We start from the raw sequence: 7001 nt of genomic DNA on the forward strand, positions 1-7001 counted from the left end.
TTCCGTGTTCTGTGGTAAGGATGTGCTCACTGAAGTTTAGTGACAAGGCTTTCCATGTCGGGTTGTGCATCGCATTTGTACACAATAGTGTGACTCATTCCGTTCATGATTAATTTCTGATTGCTGTATTTATTTGTCTCCCAGAATAACTGATGAAGCTTCTTTTCATGTTGGTAACATCAACATTGGTGACTGCCAGCTACTGAGCTCCATTACATTGTGCGTGCAAGAATGGTCAACAGATGTGGGGGTGTAGCTCAGTGGTAGAGCATTTGACTGCAGATCAAGAGGTCTCTGGTTCGAATCCAGGCGCCCCCTTGCACATTCCAAGTGCTTCTTTTGGGGACTCAGAAAATCAGTAATCTGTCGCTGTCGTTGTTCATATTGAGTTTGCCGCACAGATCCAGGCCTTTTGACCCAACGGGTCTGTGCCAGCCTTTATGCTTCACACAAGACACCTCCCTCCCTACTTCATTTGCCCCCATCCGCACACTCTTCCATTCCATTCGCCCCCGTGTGTTTATCTAGTTTGCCATTTCATGTATCGATGTTATTTGCCTCAACTACTCCTTAAGGTAGCGAATTCCACATTCTTGCAACTCTTTGGTAAAGAAGTTTCCCATGAATTCTCCATTGGATTTATCAGTGACTATCTTATATTGATAACCGATAGTTTTAGAGTCCCCTACGAGTGGAATCATTTTCTCTACGTCGACCCAATCAAACCCTTTCATTATCCAAAGACCTCCATCATGTCAGCCATCAGCCTGTTAAATCTATCCTGACAGGTATTATCTTTCAGTTCTGGCATCATCATTATTTTCACCTTCGCCAATTCCTCGATATCCTTTTGATATTAGGGAGACCAGAAGTGTTCACAGTGCTTCAAGTGTGGTTTAACCAAGGATCTCGGACTACAGGTACACAAATCACTAAAAGTAGTGACGACAAAAAAAAAACAAGCCAAGCACTGGGGTTCATTTCCAGGGGGATAGAATTGAAAAGCGGAGAAGTTATGTTAAGCATGTATAGTCTCCCTGATAAATACTGAGACAAAGTAACTATTCAATATTCCAGCCATTTCACTGTTATTACCTCTGAGGATATCTTGTGTATCCCTTGTTGGCCCTATCCCTATCCTGAAGTTATTGACATTTCAGTGCAATAATTGACTATTTCTTGATAATTTAATTTTGTATTTCCTTTCATCTTTCCTGATTGCTTGTTGGCATCCTTCCTAACGTCTTCATTTTCCCCTTTATCATCATTTCATTTATTGTCCATTTAGTTAGAATATGCATTTGTTCAATTTCAATTTTACCCTTTTCTCTTTATTCATCCACAATGTTTCATTATTGACTATTTGTTGTTTTTTTCTGAGAGGAATGTATTTCTCTTGAACTCTATTGATCACCGTTTCAAATATTTCCCAAAACCTGTTCTATATCTTTGTCAAGATTTTTTCCAAGTTCACCTTCCCAGGTTCCAATCTCATCCCCTGAAAAATATTTTGATTCCAATCTATTAATTTGGTCTTTGTCTTACTGATGTCTCTCTCAATCTTTACGGTGGAGGGATTGAGGTAGGGAGTGATGTGTGAGTGAGTGAGTGAGGGAGGGAGTGATGGAAGGAGGAAATGAGGGATGGATAGAGTGAGTGAATTAGCGTGTTCGTGAGTGTGCGAGTGACTGAATGAGTGAGAGCGAGAGGGAGGTATGGAGAGCAGGCAGGAGCGATAAAATTACAAATGAGAGACAGGCAGACAAGAGAGGAATCACTGCTGGATCTAGTAATGGGGAATGAAACGGAGGAGATAGAAGAAGTAAGTGTAGGCGAATATCGAGGCACTAGTGATAAGGTTTAAAATAATAATTGAGAAAGACGGCCACACGCCTATTGCCAGCACTCTCTGCGAGCATCCGCGGGTCAAATAGAGGCTTTCAGCATTTTCCACTTTTATTTCCTGGCGACGTCACACTTTCGACACTCACAGCTTCTTATTTCATGGCCAGGATGCAATTTACACACTTTCTCTTTCGTTAAGTCCCACTTCAGTTCCGTAACCTGTAAATGAATCTATTGACTTAACAAATATTACAGTCACTTCACACACTATCTCCGCCTGTCCGCTCTTGCCAAATGCCTGCTGGATTTTTATTTATTACATTGATTCGATATTCTGTACACTTACATATATGGCACTGAGAGCATGATCTTGTGAAACTGCACATTGAACCTGTTGTTTCTTGTGTTGACTGTAACGATCGACAGAGCTAGGGGCAGAGCACAGTTCGAGAGCACTTGACAGCTGCTGGAGAAACATCTGGTTGAAATTCAGGTGTCGTTTGTCTGGTGCTTCCAGTTCCGCGTTCTGTGGTAAGGATGTGCTCACTGAAGTTTAGTGACAAGGCTTTCCATGTCGGGTTGTGCATCGCATCTGTACACAATAGTGTGACTCACTCCGTTCATGATTCATTTCTGATTGCTGTATTTATTTGTCTCCCAGAATAAATGATGAAGCTTCTTTTCATGTTGGTCATGTCAACATTGGTGACTGCCAGCTATGATGCTCCATTACATTGTGCGTGCAAGAATGGTCAACAGATGTGGGGGTGTAGCTCAGTGGTAGAGCATTTGACTGCAGATTAAGAGGTCTCTGGTTCGAATCCAGGCGCCCCCTTGCACATTCTAAGTGCTTCTTTTGGGGACTCAGAAAATCAGTCATCTGTCGCTGTCGTTGTTCATATTGAGTTTGCCGCACAGGTCCAGGCCTTTTGACCCAACGGGTCTGTGCCAGCCTTTATGCTTCACACAAAACACCTCCCTACTTCATTTGCCCCCATCCGCACACTCTTCCATTCCTTTCGCCCCCGTGTGTTTATCGAGTTTGCCATTTCATGTATCGATGTTATTTGCCTCAACTGCTCCTTAAGGTAGCGAATTCCACATTCTTGCAACTCTTTGGTAAAGAAGTTTCCCATGAATTCTCCATTGGATTTATCAGTGACTATCTTATATTGATAACCGATAGTTTTGGATTCCCCTACGAGTGGAAACATTTTCTCTACGTCGACCCAATTAAACCCTTTCATTATCCAAAGTCCTCCATCATGTCAGCCATCAGCCTGTTAAATCTATCCTGACAGGTATTATCTTTCAGTTCTGGCATCATCATTATTTTCACCTTCGCCAATTCCTCGATATCCTTTTGATAATAGGGAGACCAGAAGTGTTCACAGTGCTCCAAGTGTGGTTTAACCAAGGATCTCGGACTGCAGATACACAAATCACTAAAAGTGGTGACAACATAAAAAAAAAACAAGCCAAGCACTGGGGTTCATTTCCAGGGGGATAGAATTGAAAAGCGGAGAAGTTATGTTAAGCATGTATAGTCTCCCTGATAAATACTGAGACAAAGTAACGATTCAATATTCCAGCCATTTCACTGTTATTACCTCTGAGTATATCTTGTGTATCCCTTGTTGGCCCTATCCCTATCCTGATGTTATTGACATTTCAGTGCAATAATTGACTATTTCTTGATAATTTAATTTTATATTTCCTTTCTTCTTTCCTGATTGCTTGTTGGCATCCTTCCTAACGTCTTCATTTTCCCCTTTATCATCCTTTCCTTTATTGTCCATGTAGTTAGAATATGCATTTGTTCAATTTCAATTTTACCCTTTTCTCTTTATTCATCCACAATGTTTCATTATTGACTATTTGTTGTTTTTTTTAGAGGAATGTATTTCTCTTGAACTCTATTGATCACCGTTTCAAATATTTCCCAAAACCTGTTCTATATCTTTGTCAAGATTTTTTCCAAGTTCACCTTCCCAGGTTCCAATCTCATCCCCTCAAAAATAGTTTGTTTCCAATCTATTAATTTGGTCATTGTCTTACTGATGTCTCTCTCAATCTTTACGGTGGAGGGATTGAGGTAGGGAGTGATGTGTGAGTGAGTGAGGGAGGGAGTGAGGGAAGGAGGGAATGAGGGATGGATAGAGTGAGTGAATTAGCGTGTTCGTGAGTGTGCGAGTGACTGAATGAGTGAGAGCGAGAGGGAGGCAGGGAGAGCAGGCAGGAGCGATAAAATTACAAATGAGAGACAGGCAGACAAGAGAGGAATCACTGCTGGATCTAGTAATGGGGAATGAAACGGAGGAGATAGGAGAAGTAAGTGTAGGCGAATATCGAGGCACGATTGATAAGTTTTAAAATAATAATTGAGAAAGACGGCCACACGCCTATTGCCAGCACTCTCTGCGAGCATCCGCGGGTCAAATAGAGGCTTTCAGCATTTTCCACTTTTATTTCCTGGCGACGTCACACTTTCGACACTCACAGCTTCTTATTTCATGGCCAGGATGCAATTTACACACTTTCCCTTTCGTTAAGTCCCACTTCAGTTCCGTAACCTGTAAATGAATCTATTGACTTAACAAATATTACAGTCACTTCACACACTATCTCCTCCTGTCCACTCTTGCCAAATGCCTGCTGGATGTTTATTTATCACATTGATTCGATATTCTGTACACTTACATTTATGGCACTGAGTGCATGACCTTGTGAAACTGCACGTTGAACCTGTTGTTTCTTGTGTTGACTGTAACGAATTACAGAATTGGGGCAGAACACAGTTCGAGAGCACTTGACAGCTGCTGGAGAAACATCTGGTTGAAATTCAGGTGTCGTTTGTCTGGTGCTTCCAGTTGCACGTTCTGTGGTAAGGATGTGCTCACTGAAGTTTAGTGACAAGGCTTTCCATGTCGGGTTGTGCATCGAATCTGTACACAATAGTGTGACTCACTCCGTTCATGATTCATTTCTGATTGCTGTATTTATTTGTCTCCCAGAATAACTGATGAAGCTTCTTCTCATGTTGGTAATATCAACATTGGTGACTGCCAGCTACTGAGCTCCATTGCATAGTGCGTGCAAGAATGGTCAACAGATGTGGGGGTGTAGCTCAGTGGTAGAGCATTTGACTGCAGATCAAGAGGTCTCTGGTTCGAATCCAGGCGCCCTCTTGCACATTCTAAGTGCTTCTTTTGGGGACTCAGAAAATCAGTAATCTGTCGCTGTCGTTGTTAAAATTGAGTTTGCCGCACAGATCCAGGCCTTTTGACCCAACGGGTCTGTGCCAGACTTTATGCTTCACAAAAGACACCTCCCTCCCTACTTCATTTGCTCCCATCCGCACACTCTTCCATTCCTTTCGCCCCCGTGTGTTTATCTAGTTTGCCATTTCATGTCTCGATGTTATTTGCCTCAACTACTCCTTCAGGTAGCGAATTCCACATTCTTGCAACTCTTTGGTAAAGAAGTTTCCCATGAATTCTCTATTGGATTTATTAGTGACTATCTTATTTTGATAACCGATAGTTTTAGAGTCCCCTACGAGTGGAATCATTTTCTCTACGTCGACCCAATCAAACCCTTTCATTATCCAAAGACCTCCATCATGTCAGCCATCAGCCTGTTAAATCTATCCTGACAGGTATTATCTTTCAGTTCTGGCATCATCATTATTTTCACCTTCGCCAATTCCTCGATATCCTTTTGATAATAGGGAGAAACATCTGGTTTAAATTCAGGTGTCGTTTGTCTGGTGCTTCCAGTTGCACGTTCTGTGGTTAGGATGTGTTCACTGAAGTTTCGTGACAAGGCTTTCCATGTTGGGTTGTGCATCGCATCTGTACACAATAGTGTGACTCAATCCGTTCATGAATCATTTCTGATTGCTGTAATTATTTGTCTCCCAGAATAACTGATGAAGCTTCTTTTCAGATTGGTTCTTTCAACAGTGATGACTGCCAGGTACTGAACTATGTTGCATTCCCTTGTCTGTGGACGATGTCAGTGGGTGAATTGCTTAATTGCAGTGTTTAATTATAAATCAAGCGATCGCTGATTTAAATCCCGATACTCCCTCTTCTTTCCAAATGATTTTGTGATTCATACAGTAAGTCTGAATTCCCTGTAGCAGCAGGATTGTTGTTTGCATTGAAGCTTCAGCAGAGAAACAGGTTTGCTATCTCGATTGGTCACTTCCGGTATTTATGCACCACATGAGTCTCCTCCTGCCCTATTTCATCTCGTTCTATCAGCCATACATTCCTTTCTCTTTCATCTCTTCATCGAGCTTCCCCTTGAAAGCATCTACGCCATTTGCCTCAACTATTCCTTTTGGTGGCGAGTTCCACATTCTTACCGCCCTTTGGGTAAAGAAGATTCTCCTGAATTCCTTCACAAATGGAAACGTTTTGTTCTCCGTCACCCAATCGAATCCTTTCAAAATCTTAAAGACCTCTATCAGGTCACCCCTCAGTCTTCCCTTTTCTCGATAAAAGAGCTTCAACCTGTTTAGTCCTCCTGAGAAGTATATGCTCCGAGTTCTATTATCATCCTTGTGAATCTTTTTTTCAGCTTTGCCAATTCCTCTTTATTCTTCTTATAATCTGTCGACCAGAATTGTTCACGTTTCTCCAAGTGTGGTTTCCTTTTTCAATTCACCTCTGAACTTTCCATTCTCAGCCTGGTTCTGACTTGTATTATCAACCTGACATCTGCCATACGGCCACTTCCTCTGCTTCATTTTATACTCTATCTCTTTCGTCATCCAGAGATCTCTGGCTTTAGTTGCTTCTTGTGGGAATGTACACAGACTGTACCCGAACAACCTCCTCTTCAAAAGCCGCCCATTGCTCGATTACAGTTTTGATTCCATTTTACCAGGGCCGGATCAGTTCTCAACCCTCTGTAATTGACCCTCTTACAATTAAGCGTTTTTACTCGAGATTACTCCTTCTCCTTTTACATTGCTATTCTAAACCTAATGATACTCTGTTCGCTATTCCCTAAATGCTCCCCCAAGGAAACTTGCTCCACATTAACTATCTCATTCCCTAGAACCAGATCCATCATTGCCTCCTAACTACAGTTGCTTCACACACCAGCTCCTCCTGCCACACTTGCCTAATGCCTGCTGGATGCAT

General features: G+C 42.0%; 3 non-coding genes across 3 annotated transcripts; all 3 read left to right on the top strand.

Moving 5' to 3' along the window:
* The first annotated feature begins 246 nt into the window (after nucleotides 1-246).
* Nucleotides 247-318, top strand: trnac-gca (transfer RNA cysteine (anticodon GCA)). Its single transcript has one exon. It is a non-coding gene; the product is annotated as a tRNA-Cys (tRNA).
* A 2290-nt stretch (nucleotides 319-2608) lies between these two features.
* On the top strand, nucleotides 2609-2680 carry trnac-gca (transfer RNA cysteine (anticodon GCA)). The gene has a single exon. It is a non-coding gene; the product is annotated as a tRNA-Cys (tRNA).
* A 2281-nt stretch (nucleotides 2681-4961) lies between these two features.
* On the top strand, nucleotides 4962-5033 carry trnac-gca (transfer RNA cysteine (anticodon GCA)). The gene has a single exon. It is a non-coding gene; the product is annotated as a tRNA-Cys (tRNA).
* Nucleotides 5034-7001: the final 1968 nt, after the last annotated feature.

The sequence above is a fragment of the Heptranchias perlo genome, chromosome 20, assembly GCF_035084215.1.
Source record: "Heptranchias perlo isolate sHepPer1 chromosome 20, sHepPer1.hap1, whole genome shotgun sequence".
NCBI classification, from domain to species: domain Eukaryota; kingdom Metazoa; phylum Chordata; class Chondrichthyes; order Hexanchiformes; family Hexanchidae; genus Heptranchias; species Heptranchias perlo.